The 18241-nt window shown below is 40.8% G+C and overlaps 1 long non-coding RNA gene across 1 annotated transcript in view; it reads left to right on the top strand.

Annotated features, from left to right (window-relative positions):
- LOC129148825 (uncharacterized) overlaps window positions 1–18241 on the top strand; it is a 90024-nt gene that overhangs the window by 47683 nt on the left and 24100 nt on the right. The window lies entirely within an intron of this gene.

Here is an 18241-nt window from a genome sequence, read left to right as displayed (position 1 = left end):
GTTTCCTCAAAAAATTAAAAATGCAACTACCATTTGACCCAGTGATCCCACTTCTACGAATATATCCCAAGAAATAAGACACCCATCAGAAAGAATATATGCACCCCTATGTTCATAGCAGCACAATTTACAATAGCTAAGATTTGGAAACAGCCTAAGTGCCCATCAGCAGATGAGTGGATTAAAAAACCGTGGTACATCTACACAATGGAATATTACACAGTGGGGTGGTGAAGAGGGTGGGGTGGGAAAAGGCAATGGGGGAAAAAGGGGGACATATGTAATGCTTTCAACAATAAAGATTTATTTTTTATTATTTTTTTAATGTATTTTATTGATTTTTACAGAGAGGAAGAGAGAGGGACAGAGAGTCAGAAACATCGATGAGAAACATTGATCAGCCGCCTCCTGCACACTCCCTACTGGGGATGTGCCCGCAACCAAGGTACATGCCCTTGACTGGAATCGAACCTGGGACCCTTGAGTCTGCAGGCTGACGCTCTATCCACTGAGCTAAACCGGTTAGGGCTAAAGATTTATTTTTAAAAAAGCATTTAAAAATCTGTAGGCAAGCCAGACCTTAGGAAATGATCCTTAAAATAGATTATGTTCAGTGAACGTAGTGCTTTAAAAGGGAAGGAATGTAGACCTATGAAAAAATATGAATGTGATGTAGTTAAAGAGGTAGCCTTTGGCTAGGGGTGTATTATACCAGGTTGGGCAGGGACAGAGCTCTCCAGGCCTAGGGAAGATTAGAACTGGAGGGAGTCTGGCATGGGCAATGCACAGAAGACTGACTAATATGGCAGCAGCATAGAGGGAGTGGAAAGGAAGTGGAAATAGGCTAAAGAGACTGGGCAGGAGTCAGGTGTTACAGGACCTTTTGGAGTTTTGCTAAAGGTAGCTGGAGGGATTTTTGTTTTACTCTGTTTATGTTTGTATGTGGGAAGGGGGTTGAACTGATTGCCTTTCTGTTAGGGGCAAAAATAGAATATTGGGGACTAGCTATAGTTATAGGAAACATTAATCATGCTCTGTTTACCATGATTGCCTTGTTCTGGTTAAAGAAAGGACATTCTAACCCGGCTGGGAGTTGTACCCACCTGGGACCTGGGAGTCAACCTTGGACCTGGCAGTCAACCTTGGATCTGGAAGTCAACCTTGGAATTTGGTCCATTCTCAATTAAGAACTGCCTATTATGGAAAGATTAACAACCTTGTTTTCCAAACAATGGATCCCGCCCCAGCCCGAATTGCCTACTTTCCCATGCCTGTAATTCCTACTTCCCCATGTAATCTTTGTCCTACCCAATATAAGCAGCTGGCTGATGGGTGGTTGCAGAGCAGAATTTTATGGATGGCCTGCTCCTCTCTCATACTGCCAGCGTTATTGGAATAAACACTCATATATGATTCAACCCTGTCTCTGCTTAATTGGCTCTAGTAGTGACAGGCACACCAGAACCATTGGTTGTCCGGTTACATTTCCACTCTGAAGGGATTCTCAACTTTGAGAAGGCAATGGGGTAGGTGAGAGCAGAGTACAAGCAGGGAAGGCACGAGGCAGCTAAGTATCCAGGGTGTAGGTGTGGTGGCTTGAATGGCAGTACTATAAGTAGTGAGAAAATGATGAATAATAAGAGTAATATTCAAAGTTAACATTTATTGATTGCTCACCAACAGCTTTACATTCATTAACTTGATAATCTGGAGAACAATTCTATTAAATATTCTTAGTACCATTTTACAGATGAAGAAATGGAGGCTTAATAAGTTGCCCTGTTCTCAAAGCTAGGAAATGCCAGAGTTAGGATTCCATTTCATGCTGTCTGATGCCAGTATCCATGAGTTTACCACTATACACTCAATATGTTTTCAGTGATTAAAAAAAAAAGACACAAAACAAACCAAGGTCAGAAGTAAATCCCCTAAACAAACAACATTGTTTAAGTGACATTGTTAGAGGACACATCTAGAAAGTAGAGTTTTCAAATTCTTACTTTATCACTTTGGCATTTGCTGATAGCAAAAGAGGGGATTTTGTGACCACCAACAGACTACTTGTGGCTATTTTTCAGTTGATACACTCTGATAAGAACTAATCTTTCAGGGGTGGAAAAAGTCAGTCGACTAAGTACACTCCACTTAACAGATGCTGATATAGTATTTGTAAAGAAGTTATCTTGGGTCTAGTTATAAACATCTTGGCGGCGCATGTATAACTAACATGTTCTGGAGTAACAGAAAGGTGTCCTAGAAATGCAACTCCATGTCAGCTTCCAGATCTCATTGCTCGTTGAAAAACAAAATAAATTGGATTTGTGAAACGTAATTTCATCCACTGAAGGAGAAGGATGACTTCACCAAAGGCCAACAGTGAAGGCTTTTAGCATTGGTTATGGGTAAATTTCTCTAAGGAGCCAAACATTCAGAAATTTTTAGAATTTGAGTTTAATTAGTAAGTTCGGAGACAGCAGAAGAATAGTTTTAGTTGAGGGCTGAAGTCCATGAAATGGCCTGGAACTCACTGTAGTCAGTACCCAAGCACTTTGGGAGTGCTTGGCTGAATGCCAGGAGCCCAGAGGACCAGTTTAGCCTGTAGGTACAGGCTCACAATTCTTGGCATATGAGCTGTGCTTGGGAAGGTATCTTAGAGTCTGACAAGGAAAAATTATTGTCTCAAAATAAAGACAAAAAATGCCCCCCCCCCAAAAAAAAAGAAAGAAAACTGACAAAGCAAACTTACCAAACATTTATTAAATGGTCACAAAATATAATACTGAGTCAACTTCATTCATTGCTGGATTTAGTGTTCATAACAATTTCATTAAATTTGAAAACAGTTTTTAAGTGAGATGCTCTTCTTGAGTGAGAGTTTCTAAATATATATGATGAGTGTTGAGAAATCACAGCATATTTTAAATTAGTCACTTTAGTAAAATAATAAGCAAAATTATAAAATTCTTTATTAGCAAAACTATGAAATATAGAATCTGTGCACATTTTAACATGTAACAAGTGATGTAAAGGTCTCAGTGTAGTTACGAGTCTTGCACAGCTGGTTCACTCGAAGCATGCTTGTCATAGGCATTTGACCAGTCCTCTAGGTCTGGACTCCAATCCCAAACTAACCCTGGGAATCTGGACAGGACTGGTGCAAGGATCTCTGTGTTTTGGCATGTCAGTTTAGAACTCACCTGGGTTGAATTTTTCTCTTAGATCTCCCGCCTGGCCAGCTCTATGGTCAGTTCTGAGTCTGAAGACTGTTCTATAGAAAGCCTGCTGGTACACAGTCTGGCCTGCAGCTCCTGAGATAACTCCAAGGGTACTTTAGAGGACACATTGCCTGTTCTTCCAGAGGTGACCTGGAGCCAGGCTTCCCCCACCTAAGAGCTAGATGTGTGTTGTGGTGGGAGGCATCTTCGCTCCAACCCCCTGGCTTTACTTCTGAGAGAGCAGGAGTAAAGAAATTGCCTTTTTTCCCTGATGTCAGTGCTTCCCCTTGAGAATGCCTTAGAAAAATAACGTATGTCCTGACAGGTGGTGACTGTCTTGCCAACCGTATTTTACAGTAACCTGGCTCCAGGCTGCCATTCAAAATATATGCATTCTGAACTTTGACTAGGAGGGGCCGTCCCAGTAATTGCCACTATTGGGTGATGTGACCATGACAATGGAGGTATTTAGAAACCTGGTAGGTTTTATTCCTGGTCCTTATAGTGAGGTCCTTATTTATTTGTCTCTGGAGTGTCTCATCTCCAGTACTGCCAACTCGCAGGAAATGATCTGTAAGGGCCAGATATTGTGTTATGTTTAAGGCCATAAAGAAAAACAGTGGCAACCTCCCAAAAAAAAGACAGGCTTCTGAGTCTGGATGTGTTGGGTCAGCAGGGTCACTGTTGACTCCCCCAGGCCAAGCATTACAGGAAACAGAATTATAAGCCTGTCTAACCAGAGGAGAACAGACTTCAGAAGCCTGATTTCTATATTCCCCTTGACATTTAAAAGACTCCGCTCTTGTGTCAGACATTCAGAGGACAGTAAAGAAAATTTTAAGAGGAGAAAAATGTTTATTTGTATTAAGGCTTGCTCAGTAATCCACTTATGCCATTTATATTAGTTAAAGAACTTTTCACGTAAACACCATTCCATGTAAACACCATTATTTATGTAGTATAAGAGCCAAATAAAAATGCTAAAAAATAAAAGTAATTGTAGAATAAATTAGTATAGCTTGAGTGCACATATATTATACAGAGAATGTAGAGTTTTACATTTTATTAAAGGAAGTGGATTTGTGGTTTTCTATTGTTTGAGCTACTAGGAAGGAACCAAAAGATATGACACTTAAAAAATGGATACCAAAGCTGTTCAAGTTTAAACCCATACTGGCAATGAAATTACTGTTTAACCAGGGGCTTTGACTGATACCTTCTTCATGTGTCTGTCTTGAAAAGACTATGGGAGGAGATGTGGACTTTCCCAGAAGGTTTGTGGGAGCAGGACCATGACTGTCTACTGCAACACCAGTGGCCTCCAACATCTTCTCAAACTACATAACGGAAATTACCTGTTTCCCTGCTAAAAGAAATGAATGGTGTACAGTCTGCCAGGCATAGAGTGGCAAGGACTGAAGTTGTTGAGGAAATATGGCATGGGGATCTTGTAGTAACAATGACAGGTAAACATTTGCATCACCTTTTGTAGCATTTCATAGATTTTTATGTATTTAATTTGATCCTTTACAATAATTCTAATAAGATAGGTAAGACATTTTTAGCAACCCCATTTCACAGACAAGGAAATTAAAGAGTAAGGAGGGCAATCACAATGAAGCAGGGATTGGAAAACATTTCCTAACTCCTACCTATATTTTTTCCCCACTACCACATACATATTCTTTTTAAGTGTAAATGAAAAGAAACATCGTTTAGCAACTATGTGGTCGGCAAACTCATTAGTCAACAGAGCCAAATATCAACAGTACAACGATTGAAATTTCTTTTGAGAGCCAAATTTTTTAAACTTAAACTTCTTCTAATGCCACTTCTTCAAAATAGACTCGCCCAGGCCGTGGTATTTCGTGGAAGAGCCACACTCAAGGGGCCAAAGAGCCGCATGTGGCTCGCGAGCCACAGTTTGCCGACCACGGGTTTAATTCATAAATGTTCTGTGCTATGTGGGGTCTTTTAAGAACACTTGAGCACATTTACATCATTTCCTCAGGGAAAGTTTTGTTTTACTTAGAGAAGCAGGAGATGGAGTTGAAATGGGAAAAGTTTTTCATTTTTGTGGATTAAAACCTTCTGTTATGTTCAGTAACCCCAGATCATGGAGGAGGATACATTTCTCACAGCATAAAGAGAGGAGAGAAGAGTAAGAAATGCCTCCTTGGTTCCCTGGTTCAGATCCACACCCATCCAGGGAGACCTGTTCAGACAAAACAGGACTTATCAGTCCTGGCTATCAGTTGGAAAGAAAAGACACCTCTGTCCTCCAACGTGCCCCGGCACACTGACTGGTCTACCCTAGTGTTGAAGTTAACACTGACTGCTCAGGAAAATTTTAAGAGATACTTTTTTTTCACTGCTCCGAGCATCTTAAGAAATATGCTTAAATATTTTGCTATATTATCTCCTATGTCTGCACAGCACAAAATAGAGGGAAATTATCTTTTAAAAATGTAATATGTTTTTATTGATTTCATAGAGAGGAAGGGTAGAGGGAGAGCTAGAAACATCAATGATGAGAATCATTGATCAAGCTGCCTCCTGCATGCCCCCTACTGGGGATTGAGCTCAAAACCCAGGCATGTTGCCTGACCAGGAATTGAACTATGACTTCCTCTTCATGGGGTGACACTCAAACACTGAGCCACACCGGCTGAGTGGAAATTATCTTTCATTCATGAATAATGCTTACCGAGTACCTACTATGTGTCACTGCTAGGCACTAGAACTCTGGGATTGAACCAAACAGACATGCCCCTTGTTGTAATGGAACTCACAATCAAGTGCAGATGAATCTAAAACAAATTATCACATCAATAAATATTTACTGTAGAAGACCTCTTCTCCAATGAGAGTAAGACTAGTAGCTGAGTAGGTAGTTGTAAAATGCAGGTAAAGTGGGGAATCATTAAAATATGTATTGTATATGTATGTGTGCATAAAATTTTATTTTTTATTTAAAACACATAATTAAACATATATATCTGCCAAATATGATAGGGCCATGGTGCTTTCACTGAGGATCAGTTTAGTAACTGGAGTTTTATATCATCTTTCTTGCATAAAGCTCACTCAAAATGTATATCATCAGCAATTTCCAATTTCAGCTACTTTAAAGTGGAGGGAGAACTGAAAGACACTTACGAGGTAATTTGAATACATTTAGATTTTTATAATCTTTTTTCTCCAGTCTTTCACAATTGTCCTGTCTAATTTAAAGAGCAATTCCTCCCGCCCCACCCCCAGCTTTCGAAAGCATTTAACATAGTTTTCATAGAAATAGCAACTCTCTTTTTATGCTCATATTTAATCAGTTTAGGTGATATTTAATTAAACTACATAATTATAGTAATCAAGTACAACTGCCATAAACAGGATTGGGGACAAAAACAACTTCCTCTTAGTAAGGATAGATCTTAGATGGTGGGGGTAGAAGTGATGAAGGTATATGTTAGGTGGCAGAAGCCACAAGCACTTATTATGCTCTGATCTATCAGTCAATCCATTTTACACATGGATTTGAAAACATCAGTTAAATTCCCTGAGGAGCTCAATTAAGAGAGTTTCTATTGTAATTAAAAACTATGAAACATTTCTAAGGAAAAACAGTGGATGCCATAAAGGTCTGTAATTGGAAGATGTGACTCAGTCCTGGGGCGTCAGAAAAGGTGGATCAGAGGACTTGACAGCTGAGCTGAGATCAGAGGCTGATTAGGCGTGTGTTCAGAGAGGGGTGGGGGCAGGGATCTGGAGAAAAGAGGTTCAGGCATCAGGAGCAGCAGAGTCTATGCTCTGAGGGCAGAGGGAGTATGTGTTGAAACTGAGGAACTGAAAGAAGCCAGTGTGGTCAGAGCAAAGAGTGGAAGTGGGAGGGCAGTCCAGGATGAGGCACAGAGAGGGACAGGCCAGTTTATGTGCCAGCTTTGTAGGCTCTGATGCACCTGCAGGTCTTTGTCCCTATTGACAATGGGAAGCTGCCAATGGTTATGAAGCAAGGGTCTGCTTATTTGATCAAGAGCAACAGCTAATTTGTTGAGTTTTGATCCCCAAATCTAACTTGGACACTTGGATGGTTTATTTTAACAATTTGAATACACTCTAGGTAGTTGAGAAAGAATATTTTCTTAACCTCTGGCACCAGAATTTCTCTTAGGGAGGGAACTGTCCTTGTAGGAAAATCCCTTCTTCAGCCACTTGTCAAGGATCCAGGATCTGAAGATTCGAGGGTAGGTGCCAAGATATTAGAAGAGATGCTAAATGCCGCTGCTGAGAAAGTAAGAGGGAGGAGAAAGAAGGAAGAGGGGGGTGTTTATTAGTTTCCTAGGGCTGCCAACCAAGTACCACAAACTGGGGGCCTAAGATAACAGAAAATGGATTCACTTACAGATTTGAACACCAGAAGTCCTAAATGAAGGTGTCTCTCTTTGAGGCTCTGGGTAGAACCTTTCCTTGCTTCTTCCTAGTTTCATGGCAATCCTTGGTGTTCTTTTGCTTGTAGCTGCATCAGTCCAGTCTCTATCCTTGTGGTCATGACATTCTCCTCGTGTGTTTCTGTCTGTGCCTCTTCTCCTCTTACAAGGACACCAGTCATATTGGATTAGGTCCCACTCTAATGACTTTATCCTAACTTGGTTATATCTCCAAAGATCCTATTTCTCAACAAGGTCACTCCACAGATGCTAAGATATATATATATATATACTTATATATATATATATTTTTTTTTTGTGGGGGGCATACTTCAACCCATAATAAGTGTGAATGGAAAGAGGTGAGAGAATCAGGGAGGTTAAATGGCTAGGGTGGCTACAGCCAGTAAAGAAATTACTGGAGATGGGATGGCTGAAAGGACTGATAAGGTTTTTCAACTGCTTTTCTTACAGTGTAAGATGTGACAGCCTGAGTAACATCTTCCCCATTGTACCCATGCAGTGGCTTCTACCTTTCCAGTGAAAGTTCTGCTAAATGTGTTTGCTGATGCTTTGGTGGTGGAGGTGAGGGGGCTGGTGACAAGTGAAGTTACCAAGAAGGAACTGAGTCTCATGTTTGGGTCACTGATATAATGGGCGCAATCACAGAAAACCGCAGAGAACAACAATTCAATAAAAGCTGGAAAGCTTGCTTTTCTTTTATTTTTTTTAAAAGGAATTCTGTGGCTGTAAGCACCCCCCCCCCCCCCGCCACTTCTCTTCCCAGTTAGTAAGAGATATATTGGATTTCCTCAATATCTAGCATGAGGGTTTGGGTTAACCTTATATTTTGGGCTAGGACCAAGGTTTCAAATGCAATTGTTAAAAATCTTCCCCTTCACTTTATTCTGTCAGCATTTTGGGACACAGTGTATGATTTTAGTTAAGAGTGTTTGCAAGTTGCTTTTTAAAAATCCTGTATTCTGTATCTCTTGCTCTACCATTTTCCCAATATAAAAATTCCAAGTTGACTACCACTTTGATGGCAGGAGAATGTTCTTTGAAGTTCAGTTTTCATATCTTGTCAATCTCCCTCCTTACCTCATAGAAGACCCTTCCATTTCATTTCTCAGTCTGTGGCTGAGATGCAGAAGCTCTTCATGCCTTTCACTCAGGTTTGCACTCTAGCTCTCACAATGAAGGAACCAATTTCCCATTGTGAGTCCAGATGTTTGTGCTCGGCATTACTGCTCTTAGCCATCAAGTCTGAGAGTTGTACAAAATTAACTTCTCTTCCTGTCCTTGAGGCACGGAAGAGAAAATGATCTTGGTAATAGTTTAATGTCCTCAGAGTGAAATAGCTGAAATGGGGGAAGAACTACCATCTCCATGAACTACGACCTACACAGCATTTCTGTTCATTTCTGTTGTTATTTAACACAAATGTGATTTTAAAATACATAAAAGCATCCTTGAAACCTAAGTAACTGGCAAATGGTTAGAATAATTAATAAAGCTTTTTTTCCCCTATAAACAGCCAGAAGAAAATGAGAAACTTTGGGGTTGGCAAAGGGATTGTTTATGACTAGTATATTGCCTCTGTGGAAGCTTTCACCTATTGCAGTTACTTCATGAGCCTGCTGAGGCAAAATGAAGCAAAAAGCAGAGCAATTATTCAGAGACTGTGAACATAAGAAGAGGTTATGTTTGGATATTTAGACAAGAAATCTCTAGGGTCTTCTCCCACTTTGTGAATTCTGCTTGGGCTGTTGGTTGGAGTAGCTGGGTAATGCTCTCCTTTACCCCTGAAGCAGTTGGCTAACCTAAGGCTTACCCCACACTATGCAGGGAAGCTGTGCTCTCTGGCTGCTGAGGGAATATGGGCCCTTGGGGTGAACCTGGTAGTCACCCTCTTCAGCCTTTGAGAGCCAGCCAGTCTTCCCCTTCAACCCAAACCATGCTGCATGACTCCTGCCTCCTGAAGAGGTCCCCACAGAGCAGGCACTCATGGAAAGCCAGAGGTCCCTCTGTGGCCCAAAGAATGCTGGAGGAATGGCCTCTGAGGTTCAACCCAAGGCTTACCCCTGTGCCAGGCTCTCTAGTTCTTTTCCATAATTCCTGTGTGGGGTTTCATTTCCACAATTCCTGCTCTGCCCTTATTAGTCCTCATAACAAACCTTTAAAGAGTAATTCAGCAATGTAAGAGATGCTAGTCTTCCATGACACCTACCTTTTGGCCCTGCCCTAAATCCAAGACCACTTTCTCATGGCTCTATACAATCTCCCATTGGCTACCACACATTAAAAAGATCAGTTGATGGAGTGGTGGGGGCTTGCCCTCGTGGGTTGGAATGACTGGGGGGGGGGGGTCAATTGGGGGAAAAGGAGACATATGTAAAACTTTAGACAATAATAATAATAATAATAATAATAATAAAATGATCAGTTGAGCATCGACCCAGCAACCAAGAGGTCACTGGTACAAGTCTTAGTCAGGGTACATGCCCGGGCTTGTGGGCTTGATCCCCAGTAGGGGGTGTGCAGGAGGCAGCCCATTGATGATGTTCCTCTCTCATGTTTCTATCTCTCTATCCATCTCCCTTCCTCTCTCTCTAAAAATCAATAAAAACGTATTTTTTAAAAAAGATTAAAACAGAGAAAAAATATTTCAGCTTGAACAAGCCACACAACTGCCCATTGGTGCTTGTTACCCTGCAGGCATTAACAAAAAATGGCATTCTTAAGTTTTTAATATTCCATTTTTTTTAATAACAGCAAGTCAAGTTGGCCAGGATTCAGAATAAATGTCTTGGAATGCTAATAAATATAAAAAATTTCTTTATAAAATCAAGAATTAACTACTTTCTGGGGAAAAACAGATAGACTGAAGTATAACAATACTTTGGCAAATATGAATATTAAAAAGAAAGTGGGGATCAGTTATTCCTATTAGTCAAAATAATTGGCATAAGCATGGTGGAATAAGACATTTAATATAAAAAAAACTCATTAGAAGTACAAGAAAACTTTGGCATTGCCCTTTTGTACTGCCAGTGACAATTTAATTATAGTATAATCATATTTCTTATTCTGTAATTGTTAATTGGTTAAGGCAGAGAGCATCTTTATCTCTTACCAAATGTGTGTGTGTGTGTGTGTGTGTGTGTGTGTGTGTGTGTGTGAGAGAGAGAGAGAGAGAGAGAGAGAGTGTGTAAAAATGAAGCAACAGAAACACAGCAGAGAAATATGTTACTAGCTCCATTCATCTGGGGGAAAGCTCACAACCCAAAATTACTCTTTCCTTCCACTATAGTGAGGTCAATGGTCTATTTAAAGAAATCTACTCACAGTTTTTTGCAGTCCCCCCTTGCCCCTTCCTCATCTAATTCTGGGGTTATTTGTGGTTTCTTGGTTTAGCAGTGGTCTCCTTTCTGGGCATCATTGACTCTCACATAAGTGCAGAAAATCTAACCAAGTGAAGTAGCCAGTTCATACTTATCTGATTGTATGTTACCTCTCATAGCTTTTGTGGATTCCGTGTGTGTGTGTGTGTGTGAGAGAGAGAGAGAGAGAGAGAGAGAGAGAGAGAGAGAGAGAGAGAGAGAGAGAAGTGTTTAAAGTTCTCCATCTAATGTCGCCTGTGCTCCTGCAGGTGATTTACGCGCCACATGGTCGCTGCCGCCGTCTGTGTGCTGTAACTCAGTAACTCCACGGTAGCTTGACCTTCAGCAGCTGCTGAGCCTCTTAGTCTCTAACCGGGAGCGGAAGAGACCATTATAAGCAAGGGAATAACACGTGGTTTTCCAAACTGCATGAAATACATCTATTATGACTAGGTGAATTACATATTCATGAAAACTGGGAAACGGAAGACTACTCCGCTCGCCAAGCACTCACCTTGGCGGAGCGCAAGGCCCAGCAGACAATGGGAAGCTCCGTGTTCTCATTTATTTGCCTTGCCCATCAACCTGTGCGGCATGATTGCAGGTTTCTACAGCACGCCGTGGCAGAGTTTGCATTTCCAAGGAAACCTGAATTTCACGATGATTACATTTTTATTTCATTATCAACAAGTATTTATTGGGTGCCCAGTGTTCTAACATTATCCTAACAAAACTGCAGTTGTATTATTAGGAAAGGAATTTACTGCTCACAAGGCCAGTTTCTGCAAATACTATGAAGATTTCTCCTCCCCCATTAAATAGACTATCCAGCTCGTGTGTATGAAACCACCCACACCAAGATGATGAGTTTCAATGTTTCTATTTCTTACTAATTCCTGATTTATTAGCAGAGAATCATGGAAACTCTCTGTTTTACAGGTGGGGTAAGAGTGAAGTCAGAAATGTTAAATGATCCCCCCTGCCTTCCCCAGGGGGGAATGTTAGTTGTCTCCTGCCTCTGCGTTCATGTTTACTCCACCAGAACACTGCACACCTGTCGGCTTGACTTTCGTGTTACAGTGTCAGTGATGACAGTGCCCAAGGAGACTGTGACATTTCAAATGCTGCCTTTTGGTTCTGTGCGTAGCTCTTAGGGGTGTCGTTTCAATGCTGGTTGTCTTCATACATGCTGATCCTTCTTCCCTCAGTCCTTTCCCTTCTCTGCCCTAAGATCTCTCCAACCTGACATTCTCCACTGCTGAGAACTGAGTTAAATGGCAATAGCAGTGGTGGTTTGCTGCTACTCATTCATTCATTCATTCATTCATTCATTTCTTTTCCAGTAAGGATCTAGCAGAACCCACCATTGTGATCCCTAGAAAGCAGCTGATGAGCTATACTTGTTGAGACCACATGACATTGGCAGCCTCTTGAATCTCAAGCATCACGAACATGGCAGAGAGGGCAGCTCCCCTTGGGGGTGCAGTTCTGCAATATGAGTCTAGGATTCTTTTCTCCAGGCTCAGTATAGGGACTGCTCCTCCTGATCTTCCAATGATTTTGTTAACACCTAATTCCCTATATTTAAACCACCTAGAGTGGTTTCTTAGATCCACAACTAAGTCCAGACTCATTTACTGTTCAAAGATCACCTGTGTGCCCCCTGCACCCTGAGTCAACCTTTGTGCTATCATATCATGTTGCACTTAAGTTGTTCTCTCTCCTTGTCTCTCTGTCTCCTTCCCACCACCCTCTAGTCCAATGGTTCTCAACCTTTTTCATCTCCTTGCACAGATAAACTAATTACTAAAATTCTAAGGCACACCAAAAAAAAAAAAAAAAAAAAAAAAAGGTATGATTTTGATTCATTCACACTGGACGGCTATTGTTGCTTTGGCTGTTATTGTTTTGTTTGTCAACCTAAGGGAAAAGAGGTTAGTGCCTCTGACTAAATAGTCAGGTATTGTGTGTTTTAAAAATTCTTGTGGCACACTAGTGTGCCTCTTTGCAGCACACCGGTTGAAAATCGCTATTCTAGTCCACAGACTGTAAGGTTATTCATCTTTTAGCCTTGCTCTCTGTGAGATAAAGCCTGGCACATAATATTCACTTAAGAGATGTTTGTTTGAATAAATGGATGGATGACTAAATGCATAGGACCAAATATCCTGTGATGCTTAGTTCATGGGAGAATGAAAAACTTGTTTACAATGCAATTTTATTTCATACATAAGCCATTAGTGTATTTTATTTAATAAAATGCAGAAAGGCACACACTTATAGCTTGGTATTAATCATTACCTTTTACTTAAACAGTCAAATGGGATTTGCTGCTCAGCAATTAAATAGTTTGCAGTCCCCGGAAGACTAGCAATGTGCATTGATGAATATAAGCCCTGCTTCTTAGCTCCTGCCTCCCACCCACTACATGTCTTCCTGGGTAAATTCTGAACAGGTGCACCAGATGCCTCATTAACTGCCTGGGGCTATGGAAATCGTGGGTGAGATGATCCCTCCCCAGAAACTAAGCCCAGCATTCTTTAAACACTGCGCTGGACTTGGAGCATTGTGATTCTTTCTGTGTTGTTATCACTGACAGACACTGTCCCAAGGTGCCAAGAGCTTGAATTGATGTTATCTCTTATCTTTCCTCTGATCCTCCCTTCTTGTCGTTAGTCAGTCTGCTCTCTATCATTTATCTGTTTCTTTTCCCCATTAATATTTATTAAGTGCCTAAAGGTTGTATTATACTAATAATATTAAAAATTTTAAATAATTTTAAAAGGCTTTTGCAATTTGTAACTCATTTAATTCTTGCTAAAACTTTTTGAGGTCAGGAGGGTAGGCATTGCTATTCTCATGTTATTGGTAAGCATAGGGAGATGCAGAAAATGTAGTTAGTGACCCACTAAGAGTTATATGGCAGAACTGGGTTTGGATGGTTCCAGTTGATCTGACTAGGTTCAGGGTTTGTTATGGTCTCCTATTTTTTATGATATGAAACAGGATTATGAGACACAAAATAGACGTTATCAGGTCTTTAAGACTTTGCACTGTAGACCAGTATAATACATATACAAGACACAGAGGGAATGTCTTGATGAGAGTTTGAAAATGCTTCATCTCAATTACAAAAGGTATTTCGATTACCAATGAATATATGTAGTGCATATGCACGAAGCACCCAAATGGAGAGAACATATCAACCTCAGCTGGTGATGACGAATCTCTGGTATTAATGATGCCACTGCAGCAGCAGTCGGAGGAGGTCACACACTCATTGCTCCTGAACTGGTCTGATGACATATGGAATATTGAGCAACATTTCCAAGTAGGAGAACAGCCAGGGGAGGAGAGTCAGGATGGAAAGGCATCCCAGAAACCAAGTCAAATAGGGATTGGTTGAAGGGTGTAGGGAGTAGAGAGGGGGAATAGGAGAGGAGATGGCATGAATCATTTTCTGTGTGACACCAGAGAGCAAAATACTCCTACATGTGGGTAAAATGATAGGGAGCCAGAAGAAAACATTTTCTGACAATTACAGGATTCCAAAATAAGAGCGGATGACCACCTGTCAAAGCTATGATCAGGGAACCTCCCTTGTGAGAAGGTTAGATAGTCATCTAGTTGTCAGTCTAAGGCAGCCTGGGAGCTGGTGGAGAAGCAGGCCTAACCCGAAAGTCTGACTCAGAAGCTCTGGGCAGAATCCAGAGACTCTCCATTGGGAAACCACTGGACCAAATCAGTGGACTCCACAGTGGAAGGCAGAAGAAAAAGAATATCTCCTTAATATTTACATTTTATCTAAAAGTAGAAAAAGGAAGTAAGCTGACTAATATTTGATATCTAGTGACTCAGAATCCTACAGGCAAAACAGGAGTCCAATAATGAAGGCTGCCGCAGTATCTTCATTTGTTTCTTCTCATTTGCATGTTTCCACCTATTGTAGTTTATTGTGCCCAGCTAAAGAAATTTATGCACCATATTATAACAGAATTGCAAGTAATAGTACCTATATTTTGAACAAAATGGGAAATAACCATGACAATCTTTTGTGTCACAGAGAGGTTTGTGGGTTATGTTGGGTCAAAATAACTAAAGCAGAGTTAAACATAAAGTTGTGCATTTTTCTTCTACAAAAAAAGACATGTGTTCAATTATGCTGGCATTCTGTGATGATAAGTAACTGTTGTCAGTAGGACTTTTGGTGGAAATTTCTGAGAAACTAAACATGCTTAAATGTCCCATTTGTTTAGGGTTTATTATGGGACAGGCATTGTTCTATTTTAAATGGGTTAAGTCATTGACTCTTCACACAGCCCTAGAAGGTAGGAACTACTAATTCCACTTTACAGATGAAGAAACTGAGGCACAGAAAGGTGAAGTGACTTTCGTCAAATCACTCAATTAGTGAAAAAATGGGTTCAAATGAAGGCTTTTATCAGTCAACTAAACCAATTTACTCCTCTGAAATGAGATATAAGTTACTTTTTTGTGTTTTGTTAATCCTCACCCACAGGTATTTTTTCCATTGATTTTTAGAGAGAGTGGAAGGGAGAGAGCGAGACACAAAGAGAGAAACATTGATGTGAGAGAGAGACATAGATTGGTTGCCTCCCATGTGTGCCCCCGACCAGGGCCAGGGATCCATCCTACAACCAATGTACATGCCCTTGATCAGAATTGAACCTGGGACCCTTCAATCCTCGGATCGATGCTCTATGCACTGAGCCAAACAGGTTAGGGCTATTAGTTACTTTTTGAAAGAAACTTGTGCTATGAAGAAAGCCTTTTAAAAATAATGGCTGAAATGCTTCTATCATTAATGTTATCTTTGCTGCCAAAGCTGTATAAGTGTATAAAATTTTAAAACCATACTTCACGAACTTAGAAAATTTAGAGATATAATTTTAAAATTGATTTTAAAATGAAGCATTTCAGTGTATTTTGACTACTTATTAAATATATGAAAATACAGTAAGTTCCAATTTGTTGGGAAGATCAAATGATAGAGGAAGAAAAATAGAAATTTACTAGCAAATTTCTATAAAAACTTTCACATAGTTGATGGATGAGATTAAAAAGAAGTTTCACAATTTGGTAAGCCCAGCACTTTTCCTCTCATTTGGATGGACATGTGTTTGAGAAGCATCTTTTTCAGTGTGGCAGCCAGCAAAGCTGCACCCAATTTTATCACAAAATATTAAACTGAGATTTTAAAAAATAATGAATTGTATGCGATTGCATTATTCTCAGTAAAGAAATGTTATTCATGGTGACATCTTTTTAGTGAGAGCAAAAAGTCTTTGTTATCCTATCTAATAAAGAGGGAATATGCTAATTGACCATCACTCCATCACAAAGATGGCTGCACCCACAGCTGAAGCCAAGTTCCCATAAGGAGCCTTAACAAGCAATCAGCAGGGACCTGAGGCTATGCCCTCCCCCGCCCCCGTGGGGCTTGACAGGGGACCTCAGGCCTCGCCCCCACCCGGCAGGGCTTGATGGGGGACCTCAAGGTGCACTTCCCGTCCTGGTGCTAGGCTAGGGGACCTCAGGCTGCTCCCCCTGCCTGGCGAGGCTTGACTGGGGACCTCAGGCCATGCCCCCCACCCAGCAGGGCTTGTCAGGGGATCTCAGGCCATGTCTCCCACCTGGCGGGGCTTGACAGGGGACCTCAAGGCATGCCCCCCATCCCGGTCTGGGTTGGGGGACCTCAGGCCATGCCCCCCATCCTGGCACCGGGCCAGGGGACCTGAGGCTACATCCCCTGCCCAGTGGGGCTTGACAAGGGTGGGACTGGGCAGGTCTGGATCTAGCCCAATGGGGGCGGGGGCTGGCCAGGTCTGGGTCTCATGTGATTTTTGAGGTGCATGTGGGTGGGCGGGGACTTGACTCTGGGTCCTGTGGTGCACCCCAGACTCTGACAGGAGGAAGGTTTTCATATACATTTTAGTAATTTTCTTTCATCTCTGACACTTCTATTATAGAGAAAGGGCAAATAGCAATATTAAATTATTTCCTCTAATTAATCCCCTTTTAATGTACATGAATTTTGTGCACTGGGCCACTAGTTTTTAATAAATTACAATAAAGCAAAATTATTTTAAACATATTTTATTGTCATGTTATCTTTTTTTTTAATTTTTAAATATCCTGTGATTTGAAGGCATGAGCTTACCTGGATCTCTGACAGGACATTTAAAATTTTATTTTTATTTTTACTAATTTCAGAGAGGAAAGAAGAGGGAAAGAGAGTTAGAAACATCAATGATGAGAGAGAATCATTTTTATTGGCTGCCTCCTGCACACCCCCCACCAGGGATCGAGCCTGTAACTCTGGCATGTGCCCGGGACCCTTCAGTCCACAGGCTGATGCTCTATCCACTGAGCCAAACCAGCTAGGGCTTCATGTTATCTTTAAAATACTTTTTTGTTTTGTATGCTTTATAATGATTGTAATGTGTTCATACTGTGGTGTATGTATATAACATATAAATAAATATGTAAAAATAAAATGGTATGTGCTCAGTTTACAAGGTGGATGTACTCTATCAGCTAAGTTCTGAGACCACAGGATATAATGTCCTTCAAGGTCCATTCTCTAGTTTGGAGTCTTTGATTCTCAAGTAAATGCTCTGCTCTTATTTGATGGGTGATAAAACCTAAGTGCCAAAAAGATACTTCCTTCCAAGGCAGGCAGCACCTCATTATCCAGCTCACTGCCCAAATCTCATCGGGAAAAAAGAAGGCTAAAATAAAGACCCACATTTCTGAGTGAATCAGCTTGATTTAAAACTTGGAGCTGTCTGTGCTTTGTAAAACATCTAATGCACTGTTGATGCTCAATAAATAACAGATCATGAGATTAATAATTAAGAATTGATGTTACTGCTTCTGTGAAATGATTTTCCAAAGAATTATTCCCCACTCACCCATAAAGAAAAATGAGAGGTAGGGACAGAGCAATAGCTTTCAAGGAAATTTAGTTCCAGCTACTGTGTGTGCATGTGGGTCTTTACCCCACTCTTTGGTAAATCTGATGAATAACTGAGCAAGGTAGATCCAGAGCCAGCCTAAGCTGCTTCCCCACAGTCCTTTTGTCTTCCTGTCTTTAGGTGGCAATGTCTAGGATGTTTAATTGTATGCTTTAAAGTACTTGACAAACATTAATTAACTGGGGGTCGCTCTTTGTTTGAAGAGAGTTATGTCTAATTGT

Source organism: Eptesicus fuscus, chromosome 4, assembly GCF_027574615.1.
Source record: "Eptesicus fuscus isolate TK198812 chromosome 4, DD_ASM_mEF_20220401, whole genome shotgun sequence".
NCBI classification, from domain to species: Eukaryota; Metazoa; Chordata; class Mammalia; order Chiroptera; family Vespertilionidae; genus Eptesicus; species Eptesicus fuscus.
This window is presented reverse-complemented; position numbering and strand designations above follow the sequence as displayed.